General features: G+C 37.3%; 1 protein-coding gene across 5 annotated transcripts in view; it reads left to right on the top strand.

The window, feature by feature from the left end:
* SYT1 (synaptotagmin 1) overlaps positions 1–17,701 on the top strand; it is a 353,931-nt gene that overhangs the window by 66,580 nt on the left and 269,650 nt on the right. For 4 of the 5 annotated variants that reach the window (XM_051637987.1, XM_051637960.1, XM_051637968.1 and 1 more), the window contains exon 2: positions 15,444–15,550. The exons of the other annotated variant lie outside the window; for it this stretch is intronic. The gene's annotated coding sequence lies outside the window, so the exon portion shown is untranslated. The remainder of the gene's footprint in view (positions 1–15,443; positions 15,551–17,701) is intronic. 5 annotated transcript variants of the gene reach the window in all.

The following is a 17,701-nucleotide window of genomic DNA, read 5'->3' as shown; positions in this document are numbered from 1 at the left end:
CAGAAGCTTGTTCTTGTGCTTGTTGGAGCACCTGATGAAGCTCCCACCAACTTCTGCTGTGGGACTGCTCTAACATCTAGTCAATAAATGTAGTTCTAATCATGTGGGGTGTTCAGCATATCAAATGGCAAAGATCCCACTGGCATAGGAGTCCAGTTTCAGACAAGAGACAGCAGATGGTTATAACAGTGAAAGGGGGAAAACTGATTTTAAAGAATGCATAACTGCTAGGTCAGTTTTGACTATAGCCAAACAGCTAATTTCTGGTTCCTTTGTGCTTAATAGGGTTTAGCCAGGTTAGTAGTACTACTGACTACTTTAATAAGTACCATTCTTTGCAGATACTGTGGGTTGAGGCTCTAAAATTGGAGTCAGGAGCCACTGTTCAGATTTTTTTAATTTTTAGTGGCCTCTGCACCAGGAAATGTGGCTCCATTCCTTGTAAACTTTGGTTTCATTCTCAGCTATTTCTTCCTCAGATATTTAATTTGTAACAAAAGAATAACTAATGAAGGCTGTGAAGTATGGTGTCACAGCCTGTGTTATTAGCAAACTTCTAGTATTATTATTATTTTTTTTATTAGGAGAATGTATTCTCTGTAAGTGATTTTTTGCTGTCATGATTTTAAGCTTTTAAAAATCCTTCTAAGGCTTAGTTAAGCTATGTGGTGGGGAAAACCTTGCACAACAGCTGTGTTCCCAGAGGAACAATGACAGCAGGAAAGAAGCCCTGTTACAGTAATAGAAAGGTTAATAGCTATATGGGTCTATATGGGACTCTTGCGCAAATCTGTTCTCTCAAAATCAATGGGGATATTAGATTTAGGTAAAAGGAATGAAGATGCTTAGCTGACTAGATTTTCCACTGTATTAGTACTTAAATCAGTGCTAAAGAATTATATAGATGTTTATGTGATTTGAGGGAATATGATAAAATACTATTTTATTTCAATGGTGTGGCAGTTTAACACGTAATATTGAGAATGGTTGTAAAGAAACAGCATCTAGTGAAATAAATGCTCTTTGCATAGTTTTAACAATGTAATTACAATGGAAATGCTATTTATGGAAAAACTTGTTAAAACCCAATTACAATAGCTTGTTTTATTGTATTTTATTGAAAGACAGTACGGGCTGCTATTCAGTTTTCCTATTTTCAACTAAGATGCTTCTTACATGGTCATTTTGCTCTTTCTCTCCTACCATATTTCATCTTTAAATTAAGAGCTATTTTTTTCAGAAATTATTTGATCATTTTTAATTACTGTCAGCACTTTGTTAGCCGATGTATAGCTTACTCTAGCTTCAGTCACAGCTCTGTGAGTGCTTCCAGTATTACCTGCTGCAAGAAGCTTTAGTGGCAGGACACTGCCTTCTTCGCCAGCACAGCTCATTGGACATCCTTGTCCTTTGCCATGTAAATGAAGGTGGAACATCCAGTCCTGAGATGTTCAAGTCCCGTAATAGTTTTCTTCTGAGCATGAGTTTCAAAGAACGCACAAACTCATGGAGAAACAGTGGTGGATATCCATCCAGTGATGGTATATCCAAGACAGCAGATTATGCTTTCTTATTTCAGTGAGTTGAATGGCGTATATTAGACCAGCCATAACGGAAGGGTTAAATATTTTCCAGTGCATACATTTAAAAATAAGCTCCACACAAACATGACACTGTCACTAGTTATAATGTTACTGCTACGCTGTTTTGTTTGTTTTTCTACTGCCTCAATGATTATTGTGGTGAGATAATCTCCTTATTTACTGGCATTTTGTAGGATCACATCAATAAGTCACCTGAAATTACTCTCTACAGTCTTACAGGGTCTTATTGCTGAGGTTGTTTGAATGCTAATGTAGGTCATAATTAATCAATAGTGATTGTGCAAAACATAAAGCATTTGTATGATGTTCATTACTGACTACTAAATTCTCCACAAGAGACAGCCTGAAATAGTAGCAGAACTTGGCCTCACATCTCTCTGTTCTAGGCTCATCCTATTTGATGTGTTAGCATGCATGCCTTAAAATAGCCTCCAAGGTGAGTTGTTTGGATTTGTCATTTGAACTTAATATAGTTTTGCATAGTCCAGTACTGTGTAAAATAATATAATATAAAAAGCAATTCTAAGTAGCATACAGCAGAAATTGAAATACTATTATTTTTTGGTAATCTTCCAGAAACTGAATTTTAATGTATCAATTAATATTATTTCTTGAAATACTATTTTGAGGAGTTGATTGTGAAAAAGCTATTAAGGGGTTAATGAAAGACTTATGTTTTACTTCCTTTCCAGGTATAAAACAGTGTTTTTCTTAAGCACCTTCTGTTGTTCAGAACAAGAGCACGTTTTTCCCAGCTGTTCTTTATGTTTTGTCTATACGTCTTCATTCAGATAATAGTTAATAGCTTACCTGCTCTGTTGTAGCATTCTTATAGCATTGCCTCTGCTGGATTGGGATTATAGTAGATTTTCCAACAGAAATGTGACTTCTGATAATACATGTCAATTTCTTAAAGTAACTGAGTACTGTGTCCTTACTTTTCATGCCAATATGTCAGCAGTACATTTAAACTCTTTGATTTATTGCTGTAATGTTTTTATTTCTTTTGGTGCATATTTGCACAGTTCCCAGCAGATTGAGACTCTGATCTTAACTGAAATTTGGGATTGATCTGAAAAAGGAATTAGTATTAATTATCTGGGAAAAATGTGGCAGAGGAGGATCTGGGATCCCATAAATACACATAAGATGAATTAACCAAGTCCCTCTTCGCTCTCCTCCTCCTCCCAAAAATGAACCCACCACCAGTTAGAGGAGGGGTTAAAAGAAGATTCATTTAGGATCTTAATTCCTTAAATGAACATTTGAAACCAGGTGGTTAGTGAATTCATTAGTGTTGCTTTATGCGAGCAATGGCATAAATCTACAATACTGTGACTACAAAAAATGGTCTATATGGTTTATTCATAACTCTTAATTAAGAATGGGCCAAAACCTGAAATCACATGAAGATAAGAGAAAAACTTGGTATACCATAAACATCATATAATAATATATTGTATAAAAGTAGTATTCTAAAACTGCACATAGGCCAGGAGAAGTAACTTTGCAATGACAGAACCTGGTGATGAAGCCGATGCTGTTACTTAAAGTGTTATTTTTGTCAAAAGATAGAACTAATCAATTTTTATACCCTGATGTTCAAGTTTGCTATATTGCTTTGAATATTACATTTTGATGGTTACCTTATGAAAAAAGAGTTTTCTGATTGACATTATTTAAGATACTTTTAAGAAGTATTTGAAGGTGACTAAAGCTAAAGGGAAACATATTGAGTAGGTTTTACTGAAGTGACTATGCATAATAGGTGCCTGACTTCTGTGAAAGTCCATGGAAAATAGGGTGCTTACTCATTTAGATGCTTTTATAAGCTCCATTAGGTGCTTTTGTGCACCGTTGGGCATCTAAATTCTTCATCCACTAGTCTAAACAAAGAAGTGCATTCACTGGCAACATTTACAGTGATGGAAGTCAGGTATGCTTTGACTCAAATCACTGGGTTTTGTTCATTTATGCCTCAGTCTGAAAAGATTCTAACTGTTATCTGGTTGCCAGCTGACCCCTCATAAAAAAATCAACTCAGAAATTACATTTCAAGAGGACTAATAAATGTATTTTGAAGATGGAGAGACAAAAAGTAAAATTACTTCCATATTACACAAAACTATTAGAGGTCTGATAAATCTGGGTTAGTTTCATCTATAACAATGGCTGATATTAAATCCTTGGCCAAAAAACCAGATAATTGGAATCACACAATACACAGCTCTTCAGTTTGGCATCGACTGCAAAATACAATAAAACTTATCATTTGTAAGCTTGTCTGGTTTGCAGAAAAAGACTGAGAACAATTTGATCTGTCCTGATACATCAGACAATATGGTGCAGGTGGTTTAAAAACAAAACAGTTAATCAAGCAAAATTTTACCTAGACTACCTGATGATTCATCATCCAGTTTATGCACACTGTCAATTGTGCCTTTCAGAGCAATTATTTATAGAATATTTAAATAGCCTGGACAGCATGTGCAACTGCTGAGAATGCTATTGTATTATGAATTACATCTTCAATTTGTTTCAGTTCAGTGTAGACTGATAACATTGCAGTCAGTCAACCTTCTGTTTTCTTGAATGCAATGCATTATACCATTTATTCTGGATATTAACTTTTGCCTCGTGTATTATTTTGTCCATGTTATAGTATTCCTGAAGTAAACTTTGAAATGGCATAAGAATCAGAATTATTTATTAAATCATCTTTCCACTTACTTTTGCATATGCTTTATCACAGACTTCAGATGTTGCATTTATATCAGTAAGAGCCACCATTAAACTCTTACCTGCATGACTTCTATTCAAACACAAAGTTGCTCGAAAATGCCAACAGAGAATATGACAGAGTATTGGGCTGGGTGCTAGTTGGATTTTTTGAGGGAAGTTGAAGAAATCCATAGAGTAGAATGAAGCTGCGAGATGTCAAATACCCTAAGAATGAGATCATCAAGAACTGGACAGGTTTTGACAGGCTGTAAATTAAGGGGAAGAAACTGGAGAAAGTTAGAAATGCCAGGAAAAAAAAAAAAGATGTGGACTTGGGTGTTTATAGAGCTTATAACATACCACCTGGACCACAGACATTTAAGTAATTTTCCTTGTGCTGGTATTTGGAGAGTGGAACATTTAGAGGACAGAAATGAGACTGGTGACAGTAGAGCTGACATGTAGGTTGAGGACTGTGACCTCGATAGCTACATCTGGGTTGCATGACTAGCACTTTCAGGGAGCATGGTTGCCTGTTCACCAGTATGCCTGGAAGGCAGGGTAGAAATGATAGGTGAAAGCACTAGATCAAGCACTGGCTGGATGGTCGGGCCCAGAGGGCGGTGGTCAATGGAGTCAAATCCAGCTGGTGACCAGTCACAAGTGGTGTTCCTCAGGGCTCAGTGTTGGGACCGTTTCTGTTTAACATCTTTATTGATGGTCTTGATAAGGACATAGAGTGTATTATCAGTAAGTTTGCAGATGACACTAAGCTAGGTGGGAGTGTTGATCTGCATGAGGATAGGGAGGCTCTAAAGAGAGACTTGGATAGGTTGGATCACTGGGCTAATGTTAATGGTATGAGCTTCAACAAAGTCAAGTGCGGGGTCCTGCACTTGAGCCACAACAACCCCAGGCAATGCTACAGACTTGGGGAAGTGTGGCTAGAAAGTTGTGTGGCAGAGAAGGACCTGGGGGTTCCAATTGACAAGCAGCTGAATATGAGCCAGCAGTGTGCCCAGGTGGCTAAGAAAGCCAATGGCATCCTGGCTTGTATTAGAAATAGTGTGACCAGCAGAAGCAGAGGGGTGATTGTCCCCCTGTACTCAGCACTGGTGAGGCCACACCTGGAGTATTGCATCCAGTTTTGGGCACCTCAATTCAAGAGAGATACTGAGGTGCTGGAGCGAGTACAGAGGAGGACAATGAAGCTGGTGAAGGGCCTAGAGAATAAATCTGATGAAGAATGCTTGAAGGAGCTGGGAATGTTTAGTTTGAGGAAGAGGAGGCTGAGGGGAGACCTCATCAGTCTCTACAACTACCTGAATGGACATTGTGGGGAGGTTGGTGCTTGTCTCTTCTCACAGGTAATTAGCAATAGAACATGAGGGAATGGCTTCAAGGTGCAACAAGGTAGGTTTAGGCTGGACATTAGGAAAAGAAATTCAGAGAAGGAGTGGTTAGACACTGGAATAGGGTGCCCAGGGATGCGTTTGAGTCACCATCCCTGGATGTGTTGAAGGGTCATTTGGATGTGGTATTGATGGATATGGTTTAGGGGAGAACTTTGTAGAGTAGGGATGATGGTTGGACTCTGATCCCAAGGATCTTTTCCAACCTGAATAGTTCTATGATTCTATGAAAGAAAATGGAAAGAGATCACTGTGTGCAGTTAGATCTCATCCTGGTAAACTGAGACATGAACTCCGATGCGTATCTGTATTGGGTTTGGCTGGGATGGAACTAACTTTCATCTCTCCTCATACAGTGCTGATTGAGATTAGTGACTAATACAGTGTTGGTAGCACACCAGTGTTTTAGCTGTTGAACAGTGTTCATGCAGCCTCAAGGCCTTGTCTTCTTCTGCCTCCAGCAAGTAGGCTGGGATTGGGCAAGAGGCTGGGAGGGTAAATAACCAGGACAGCTGACTCAAATCGACCAAAGGGCTGTTCTGTGCCATATAATGTCATGCTCAGCAATACAAACTGGGAGCTAGTCTTTCCAAAGTAGTTGTCGCTTGGAGGCTATGTGAACACTAGGCTGCTGCTGAGAGCTAGGGGGCGATTGCCTTTGCTCCACTTGAGTATTCTTTTTCCCTCTGTTACTTTGACTTATTTAGTTGCCTTTATCTTGACCCATGACTTTGTCTTGCTTTTGTGCTTCAGATTCTCTCTTCTGTGCAGGGAAGTAGAGTGAGTGAATAGCTGGTGGGTGCTTAGTTTTTGGAAAGAGTTAACTTCCCACAGTATCTGAAACTTAAGGGTCCTTCAGAATCCCACTGTGTAAAGACAACCAAAATGCTGCCAACTAGAAGTGGTAGTGTTGGTTTATTTGTAGTTAAAATTAAAATATTTCATTGAAAAATTGAAAATAAAAGAGAGTAATATTGTTACAAATATTGTCTAATAATCTGATTATGTCAATTGTCATTTGGTTTTTTTAAAGGTTTTTGTAGCACTATGTTATTATTTCTCTGGTAAGATCTCTATGTATCACTTAATATTCTGTTGAAGGTTCTCAGGAAAGAGTGTTTTAATGTGTTTTAATGGATTTTTTTTTTAAATTGTATATTTTAAGTAACTGCTTGAATGCTTATGGAGCCCTTGATCATGACATTTTGCTCATCATATGGACTATGTGAAAGAGTATGAACTTACTTTTAGTACTCAAGTTATTGAGCAACAGTAAATTGGTATCTCGTTATTTTCTTCACTTTCTATTTTGAGTCTTGAGAGAAATGAAAGTATCATAGAATGGTTTGAGTTGGAAGGTACCTTAAAGATCAACTAGTTCCACCCCCCCTGCCATGGGCAGGAAGGCCTCCCACTAGACCAGGTTGCTCAAAGCCCCATTCAACCTGGCCTTGAATACTGCCAGGCAGAGGGCATCCACAACCTCTCTGGGCAACCTGTGCCAGTGTCTTATCACCTTCATAGTGAAGAGTTTCTTTCTAACATTTAACCTGAATCTGCCCATTTCCAGTTTAAAGCCATTGCCCCTTCTCCTATTGCTACATGCCCTTGTAAAAAGTCCCTCCCCAGCTTTTCTTATAGGCCCCTTCATGCAGACTGAAAAAATACATGGGTGTTTCACTCTTTGGTCTGACAAAACAGAATTAACTGTTCTGTGTATTGTTTGTCAGAACTAATTTAAAAATCTCACGTGTGTTGTAATTTACGCCATTGCTGTTGAAAACCTTGTTTCACTGTTGTGAGTTGGCTCTGATATTCTCACATTTTCCTGTTTCCAAATAAGTGCTACTGTAAAAACTGGTTATCTAAGTTGTTTTGTCCCATTGGGCAATAGGAACTCAAAAGCTTAAAATGCAAAGCACTCTCAAACAGCTCTTTTTTGTAATTTACTGCACTTTGACTGCTTTATGTGTAATTTCTTGATTTTAGAGTTTTATTGTATATTTTGACAAGGAGGCTTCCTGGATGGTGGATGAAAAAGAAGTGATGATGAACTTTTAGTTCGTTCTAGATGCAAAACACCAATTTTCAAGGGAGCTAATTAAAATCTTTATCTGATCCCTAGCTATGAGAGAGCTCTGCCTGGATGCATGTGAGAAGTTCATGCCTTTTGAGATTTCTGGTTTTATTGTGTGTTTTTTTCCTGGTTTTATGGCTGCAGCATTTTTTTTATGTTTGTAAGTCTTTGCCAGAGGAAATGGCAACCTTCCCTTTAAATGTTGCAGTTGGAAAAAAATGCTTTTTAAGTGGATTTTTTTTTTTCCTTTGTGTATGCGAGAAGAATAGTATCTCATCAAAGCTGTTTGTAGGGGGAAATGCTTTTTCCAACCTAACTGGCTAATAAACTGTTGTTTTGAAGAGAGTTCAACCTGAGATAATGTGCAGGATCTCAAGAAACTATTCCTATTGCCAAAGCTTTGTAGAAATTGTTTTGTCATCTTAAAAAGGACACACAGAGTTTTCTAGGTGCAGATCAGCACATTGTACATCAGCTGGATGCTGGGAAAGAACATTAAACTCTTAATTTGGCATTACAAGTTGTCAGCTGGTCACATCAGTTGACTTTAATAATTGGTAATTGAGCAAATGCACAGATCTGGAAGACAGAACCTTAAAAACTTACACGTTCTTTGTCAGCTTGTTAGTTTTATGTGTTTTAAGTTTTTCCACTTGTAGCATAAAAAAAATAATGCTTTGTTTCCTTCTCCAGTGAGTTCTATATCATCACATTTATCTTGTGTTTGATGTCTTTCATAAATCAAAGGTCATGCTCATAGTTTAAGCTTGAATTTGTTCCTTAGTAGCAAATAGATTAATTGATCATTATGGAATTGGGTTGATAAGAGAGTTCAGAATGAATCTGAGGATAGGACTTGACACAATATAAGGAAATCATATAACATTGTGTTCACTGTGTAGTGAGCTATTAATACTTACTTTTTATTGTGTGCTTCAGCATTAATGTGGAGGAAAAATGTTTATAGCAAAGCAAGATGTCTGTCATGGTCAGTGGAGAAAAATTAATGATCTGAAATGTACCTAAAGCAAAAGAATGTTACTAAGTAACATGTTTACATAAGTGAAGAGGAAGTAGGAGGGTAACAGTTATCTAGAATTTTTCACAGTGACCAATAAGATAGAGCAGTACTTGCAATACTTCTTTTAGCTTCTGTCAGGTGGCAAGATCAAGAGGGATACTTCTGCCAAAGCAAATTAAAGTGTCCATTTGCATGGTTTTTTTTGTTTGCTGCTTTTGATTAGGAAAAAGGGAAAGAGACCTGAATTCCCTTCCTTAAATTTGTATAACTTTAATACTAATGAGACTTTATGTTCAAATTATCCTGGGGAAAAAAATCCCCAAAGGGAAAGTAAAAAAATATCCTACTGATAACCTACAGCAAGACTAGAAAACACATATGAGCTTGTGTATGGTCCCATGTAAGGACAGGCACGTTTTCTTGAAGTGTTACAACTCCAAGATGATGGCCTTATATCACCAAGATAATTTTTAAATGAATATCTAGCTATGGGCTACTGTGTGGGTACCTAAAACAGTACACAGGGAAAGAACAAATTTGTCTCCATTGCAATTATCAGATCAGGTGGTTATGTGTGTTAGTATTCACATCACTCTGTACTGAAGTCCTTTTATGATCTACACTTGCTTTACCAGATAAGATGAAGTGGAGTTCTTCCTAGTTTTTAGACCAATCTGTTGGATTCTGTGTTTACACTTTTTTTGGATGAACTTATGCCGTGTGGGAATATAAAATTAATATTATTATTATTATTGTTGTTACGTTTTTCCTGCACTGTTCTGAGTAACAGGGGAGGTGGCCATGTTGAAATGGTCTTCTCGCAAATTTTAGTCCCGAAAGTTTGGAAGGTTCAAATACATTTCTTTTGTAGTACAGTGTGAAACTTTCTCATATATGTTTTTTGAAAAAAGTATTTGTCTAGATTGCCAAGTACTTGTTTTCTAGGTACAGTTGCACTACTACTAATGGAGTTAGTGTAATATACATACTGAGTTTAAGCCATACACATCTGTTCAGTAGAAATTAACTCACATGCAATACTGAGAATCATTGGGGGATGCAGATGGGTCATGCAGGTTGTTTTACCAATTCCTGGAGAATGAAGGCATCTGTTTCCTTGCCTTTGCTTAGGCAAAACTATAGATCAAATTAAGAACATCTCTTGTTAGAAAAAAGTACGGTTCCAGTAATTCAGATTCTTGTAGTCTATTCTGGTAGACCTACAGAGCCCAGCATCCTTGCTCCAGCAAGCCATAGATTTCCAGAGAACAGAGAAATAGGGTGAGAATATATCGCATATTTATTGAAAATTCACAGCCTCCAAATGTTTTCAGCTGAAGGGATTTCCTGGACTTGGTATGGTTTGTCTAACTCAGTGAATCTCTCTTTCAGGTACTCATTCAGTTTTTCCATGTAACTTGTAAAAGTTTTCTTTTAACTCCTAACATGTTTCTGAGAGTTTCATAGATCTTCTACCTATTGGACAAAGAAGCAGTTTCTTTTATTTTGCACTTTGCTCCTACCAGCTTCCTGTATGGTTGATAATTTTCCTATAGACAAGAAGATAGACTCAAATGACATAAAAGTACAGTTTGAGCCCTCTGTTTTAATACACATGATTGCAGAAGATGACAGAAACTCAGCTTTGAACTGAATGAATTTAAACTGCTTTACAGAAGGAGAATATAATTTCTATAGCAGTTACAAGATAGAAATTGTCAATTAATACTTTTCCTCACAAAACTCTATTGCATATGTGGTCTGTAAGGACATTGTATGATGCCTTGTATACAGATCGGTAAAGAAGGTTACCAGGATGTTTGCAGAGCCTGTTTGAACAGACATAAAATGTACTGAGATCATAAACCACATGAAACCCCACGAAACCCCATGTTTTTATTAGTACTGTGATAAGTACAAATATTTAACACAAGTTATGCTAGGAAGCTACAAGGAAAGTGATATAAACTGGATTTTGCTGATAGTTTGCTTTGTGGTCAGGGTTTAAAATTGAAGGTCAAAGGGAGACCTGATACAAGTAACATGGACTGGAATGATGTCTGTGTGCTGTGGTTCTCATTTAAAGTAACTTATCATGTAACAAACGTTTTATGATATTTCTTGAGTTAAAGCTTAAAAATCGTGCTGCAGTGTAATTAAGAATAATTTGCAGAAAAATAAAGAGATCATCCAAATCTCTACATATGTCACCTAATAAATTCAGGTCGAGGCTGACAGAGATCTGGCTTGTCTACAGATGCCAGGTTTTTAGAGACTCCTGTGGTTGTTGTAGAGTGGAGAGAACTTTAATAGGCTTCAGATTGAAGTAAATGTTTTTTGTTTAGTACAGGAGATAAAAATACAGTAAGAAATCAGTGAAAAACTACTGTCTTCCAGAATTAATAGAGGTTTTTTGTTCTTTTTTTGATGCTTGTTGTTTGGTTGTTTTTTTGGTTTGTGTTTTTTGTTTTTTGCTTTGGGCTGTTTTTCTGAACAGTGATGCTCCATGAAATTATTCACTTATCTTTCTATGATTCTAAAAATTCTGAACTTTAAAAAAAGGAAACCGATGCACACAGTGTAGAGATACATTTTGAAAATGAGCTGAAGGAGTTAACGAATGTCTGAATCTTGAGTCTCTACCATTTGTAATAGTAATAAAAATATTCTGCACTACTGGATTGCACTGTGAGCACTAAATAATAGGATTATGTGATAATCAAAGGTGTGGTAGGTGAGCTACAGCTGTAGCAGTAGCATCAACAGTGGAACAGACTACTGCACTTAGAACAGGTGCAAATAAATGAATAGTATTCTTCTGAACATTGGTTGAAATGACTTTGTTGAGAGGGTGTCCTTATATTGCAGCCACAGGTAGTGTCTCTGTTTTCATTCAAAAAGATGAAATAAAGTTTTCTAGTGAAAAAAAAAATAATCTCTGCTGTCAGAAAATAAGCATCCAAACACATTTTATCCCAGTAATTTGTGGGCAAGAAGGCAACAGGATGACATTGTGAGGTTGCTCTGATTGATATGTTTTCTTTCTGAACCTGCTCGTTCTTGGTGTCAGTGTGTTGCATGCAGAACAGAATTATAGCTTCAGCCAAGAAATATCTCTTGAGGCGGAGCTGCCTGGTACCCTCATTTTAGCTCAGATTATAGAGATGAACAGTTAATCTTTTCTAGAGACAGAATTTATTTATTTTTTTCCCAGAAAGCAATGAGAGCAAACTGATTTTATCTTCATCTTCCTGTATTTCTGGTAACATCCTTCATAAGTTGATAGTTGACCTTTCTTGGTAAGAAAGCCTTTTCCCATCTTTTAATACCTGCTACCTTCTTTCTCTCTCTCTCTTTCTCTGTTTTCCACCAAATATTCATACTACTGGGGAGGCCTCTGAGAACCAGACTCTCAGTCTGGTATATTAAAAATATACCGAGAGCTTAATTATCTTCTAATTTGAAAAGCAGGACACAAAATGCAAAAGGAAAATCTCTCCCCCATTTTGTTTGCATTTTGCGTTTCTGTGGAAGACACATAAAGGTTTTCCACAGAGATTATTAGTATTCTGTCAAGCTCTCACTTGTAATCTATAGACCATCAAAGCACTGACAGACGTGGTATTATATGGAAATACAAATATTATATTTGTATTTCTCTATGTACCCTGCAAAAACCCCAAACATTCACATCTCTCCTTGGTACTCTGTTCCAGCACACTCAAGCCATCTGCTTGGTTTTCCTGCTGCATTTGGTCTCATTAGGCATGTTCACATGTATTTCAGGCTGCTTAATTTCATTGCACGAAGTATTATGCACTGTTCATCCAATAAGTGAGAGACGTTCATTCAGCTCCCCAAGGGACTTGTAAAAAGACGTTTTAAATCTCTAAGAAAACCTGAAAATTCTTGTTGGAACATGGGTCACGTTTCACTGTTACCTTAATTAACATTCCAAAACTTGCCTTATTGATTGAGTTATCTGCCTTTTCCTGACTCCCAAAGGCTAACTGCAGTTTCCTTAGAAATATTTGCTTCTAACTAGGATTTTTTAACATAAGATCTCAACACAAAACTAAGCGTCATATTGGAAAGTTTCCTTTTCAGTGAAGTTAGTCTTACTACTAGTGAAGTTGTCTATTCCGAACAGAATGTGCTTGCGGCCATCCCTGTGAATATCCACTAGAAACAGCAAAATCATAAGCCTTGTAAAAAGCACTGGAATTCACAGAGGAAAGAGAAATATGTTAACGCTGAAGATCTAAAATCTCAATTTGTGGTTATTGTTGAGTGCATTCAAGCTTCTCTAAATTTCTAAGGTTGAATATGATAAATGTGGTGTTCCTATGGAGTGCCTCATTATAGTTGTGTTGCAAGACAAAAAAAAAAGGTAGAAAACGAGTTTCCTGTGATGACTCTTAATAGCTCCTCTTTTTGATGGGGAGGAGCCAGTCCCAGCAATGAGAGCTGAGACACTGCCAGGACCCCAGTGGGCAGGAGAGTACCAGAATGGGAGAGAAACTGCCACTGTTGGGCTGAGGAGAGAGTGACTGAGGTTTGGTGGACAAAGGCAATGGTTTAGTAGTCATCCTGGAGAATGGGAAGACATAAAAACTGCATGTGGACTTGGTAACTGGGGCTCACCAAGCAAAAAGAGTGAGAATTGGCAGGTAGCTCTAGGCATGATAGATTAAATAATGAATTGCATACCCGGACAGCAGATGTAGAGCTGTAAACATACTGCCAGTAGCATCAGCTAGTAATCCTAGCTGGAGAGAACTGGGAGTGCTTGAGAAATGAGCCAGGAAGCCAGGAAAATGGAATACAGTGGGAACTGTGCTTGGGTATATAGGAACATACAGTATACACTACATGCTCTCACGATAAAATGAAGGGGAGGAAAATGAGGATCCTGAATTGGGTTTAAAAAAAGAGTGGATTTAAACAAAAATTTTGCCATGAAAATAGTAATTTTACTATAAGAATGTACTCTATATGGTGTATGAATTATACAGCATTCACAGTTCACAGAATAGAAGATGTGGACACTTTTAGTTTCTTAAAACAACCTGGGCAGTGGATAAGTATGACGCCCCCCCCAAAAATATGTGACTCAGAGACTGTCATAATGCCTTAGAAAGAGGCTAAATTAAACTTTGAGCATTTGACATTGCAACAATATTCTTTTAATAATGTTGTGGTTTGCATCTAATGAGTTTAATTTTACTTTATTGTTCTGATAAATAAATATATTCTATCCAGACAGCTGTAAGATACAAAATAATTGTTGAGTCTGAAAGCTGAAACATTTTAAACCAGATTTTCCTATACTTACTTTGTTAAAAACTGAGATCCTTGAGTAATTTGAATGTGATGTAGCCTTTCTTGTTACCCTATGACTTGGTGACTGTAAGTTCAGTGCAGTGCAACTTGTTTGGTTGATAAGGGCTTAATTCCCTAAAATATAAGAAAGCAAATTAAAGGTATCCACATTCACAGAGAAGTCTATAATTTTTACTGTTGTGGTTAACAATGTTAATTTCTTAATACTTAAGTAGTGAAAAATGAGAGCTTCCAAATTATGTAAACTGTTTAAAATGAACTTTTGAATTATGTTATGCTTTTGTTGAAAACAAAAAAAAAAAAAGTACCTTTATTTCTAAGAATTTTTGCTGTTACCAAGACTGGCAAAATGAAATTATGATTGTATTTCAGACTAAGGAAAATAATCTTACATGTAAGATATGGGGACTAAAGACAGCTTTTACACTGCATGTTTCAGGTATTGGGCAAAGAATCAAGAAATTTAGGGTTTCTTAAACCAAAGTCCTTGTGTGACATTCAGTATACTGTTTAATTCTGTGTACCTCAGCTTCCATCTGTAGAACAAATATGTTGATACAGCTTTACTCCTATCCTTTGCCTGTCTCAGGGATTTGATTTATAAAAGTTTTTAAGATCTCTAACAGTCTTGTTCAAACAACTTCCAGCACAGTGAGCATTTGGTCTTCACTGGAGCCTCTAGTCACAGCCATGGGAAAAAGCAACACGAATTCTCTTAATTCATCAGAATAGGAGTCTCTATAGAAGGAAAGAGAAGAGTTGAGAAGGGACAAAAAATTAAATAATCCACAGTATAATCTGAATAGTTCTGTGTAATTGTTCAAGTCTACAGATGGGATTTACTTACATAATTTTTGCCCCCTAATGCAAACTGTTTGCTGTCTGATTGTGTATAGAAGTTGAAAAATGTGCAAGTATACTCGTCTTTTTGGATCAGAAGAATTCACTGATCACTGCAATTCACTGTACTTAGCTCATTGGTGAAATCTACAGAAAAATATAAATAAGATTGAAGCACATTAAGAAAACAGTCCGGATGAGTCCATAATGAAGAAAACTTGTTTAGGTATTTTTTTTCCTGCATATCTTAACAGTCTGATTAACTCTCATGATAATCAACTTCTGCCAATCAGCAGCTGAAGGGCGCTGTACAAACCAAGTGTAATTAAAGAAGTTTTTAAGCAGAAGTTGTTCATGGGGAAAGATGGAAAATACAGCTGCAAAGGTACAGGCAAGTGTTTACAAGGAGTGTCTTTCTCTTAAAGGGAGAAAAGGGATTTTTTCTGAGCTGTGAAGAGACTAGAAACTGCTTGATAGAGCCTTCATTCAAGATTTTCCTGTGAGAAAACTGCATTGATGCCAATCATATAAGGTATTTTAAACAAACGTGGATTCTGTTGCCTTCCATACCCTATTAAATGTTTTAATGCATGGTGCTTTCTGAGAAGTAAAATGGAGGTAGTAAATAATTTAAAGAAATTGCTTTTTGTGATGTAAAGTCCATTAGATTACTGGACGTACTTTGTGGTTATACATTATATTTCATACTGACATTAAAAAATGGGGAAAAAAAGTTTGTATACATTTATTGACTGTTCAGATAGTAGTTGTATTCCTTGCCTTCTCTCACCATCAACTCGTGCTTTATCAAATCCCACGCTGTCATGGTTCATTATCCATAGATGATCTTGAGCAGCCTTGCATCATAAAAAATACGCTGTGGTGTCTGCCATTGCACACCGCTATACAGATCACTTCTGAGTAAGGTTTGCTGGTAAGTAAGTAGTGTGTGTTCTTATATTTTTGCATGTAAATATCTTATACACTGGAAGAAATCACGTTACTGTGATTTTTCAGGTCTGCCATGCCTTTTTATCTAATGTGTTTCGTTAGTGCTTGTTCACCTCAGTCCCCACAGGCAGTCACATGGCCTCTGTGGTCATTTCATAAGCTCCTTTATGAGTGCTGTAGGCAGCATCTTGAAATTAGGAGCTACGAGTATGGTAACAGTCTGACATTGTAGGTCCTGTATTTTGAGTTTTCTGATTATAGGAACCATTAATGAAATTTATGTCACTATTTTATTAATAGAGAGAAATAATGCCCAATATATTTACTAAGGAAGTCTTTATTTCCTGTAAGGAAATTACATTGGTAAAAGACTAATACTCTTTTTTGAAAGATAATTAGTAAAAAGTCCTCTTCATTCCTCTGATTTAGATCTCTGTTTAAGTGTTGTCACAAGGGAAGAGCAACGTGTTTTTTAGGGATAGTCTAAGGTCATTTCACGCAATTCTGTTTTGGTGATACAACGTTTAGAAATTTATTATACTGTTACTGTTACTGCTTCATCTGAAAGCACTTGTTTCAACAATCTACAATGAAAATTTATTACTACCCGTTTTAGCTTTCTTTCAGTACTTTGTGACTTGATAACTAAGTTAAATTAATCAAAGAAGCTGTTTTTAGGAAATTGCATTGAAGCTTTTCTAAATACTTTACATCTAAGTAGCAGTTATTGCTATAGCCTAGATAGGCTATAGTCTTCACCCAGTTGCTTTTATGTTTTCTCCAGGGATGAGGACAGTAAGAGAAACAAATCTTGTTCTGTTAAGATTCCTTATAGTTGCCAGGATTTATGCAATTTCAGCAAAACATTATACTAAACCCTCTGTTTTTAAAATAGAGGAAATGTGTTTCTGTATAGTCTGAAGGGCTGGTACTGGGATCAATACCATTTAACATCTGTGTCGGTGACATGTACAGTGGGATTGAGAGCACCCTCAGCAAGCTTGCTGATGACACCAAGCTATGTAGTGTGGCCACGACACTGGAGGGAAGGGATGCCATCCAGAGGGACCTGGAAGGGCTTGAGAGATGGGCCCATGCCAACCTTATGAAGTTCAACAATGCCAAATGCAAGGTCCTCCCCCTGGGTCAGTGCAACCCCAAGCACAAATACAGGCTGGACAGAGAATGGATTGAGAACAGCCTTGAGGAAAAGGACTTGTTTCTGGATGAGAAACTCAACATGGACTGGCAATGTGCACTTGCAGCCCAGAAAGCCAACCATGTCCTGGGCTGCATCAGAAGACACATGGTCAGCAGGTCAAGGGAGGTTATTCTCCCCCACTTCTACACTTTCATGAAACCCCACTTGGAGTACTGTCCAGTTCTGGAGCACCCAACACAAGAAGGAGATGGAGCTCCTGAAACGAGTCCAAAGGAGGACTGTGAAGATGATGATAGTGCTGAAGCACCTCTCCTATGAAGACAAGCCGAGAGAGTTGGGGTTGTTCAATCTATAGAACAGAATGCTCTGGAAAGACCTTATAGTGGCCTTTAACTATCTGGAGGGGCTACAGGAAAGCTGGGAAGGGACATTTTACAAGGACTTGTAGTGATAGAACAAGGGGTGTGGTTTTACGCTGGAAGTGGGTAGACTTAGACAATAGAAAAAAATTCTTCACTGTGAGCATGATGGGGCAGTGGAACAGATTGCCCAGAAAAGTTCTGACTGCCC

This window comes from Apus apus, chromosome 1, assembly GCF_020740795.1.
Source record: "Apus apus isolate bApuApu2 chromosome 1, bApuApu2.pri.cur, whole genome shotgun sequence".
In the NCBI taxonomy this organism is placed as follows: domain Eukaryota; kingdom Metazoa; phylum Chordata; class Aves; order Apodiformes; family Apodidae; genus Apus; species Apus apus.
Note: the sequence above shows the minus strand (reverse complement) of the source record. Positions and strands in the feature narration are given on the sequence as shown.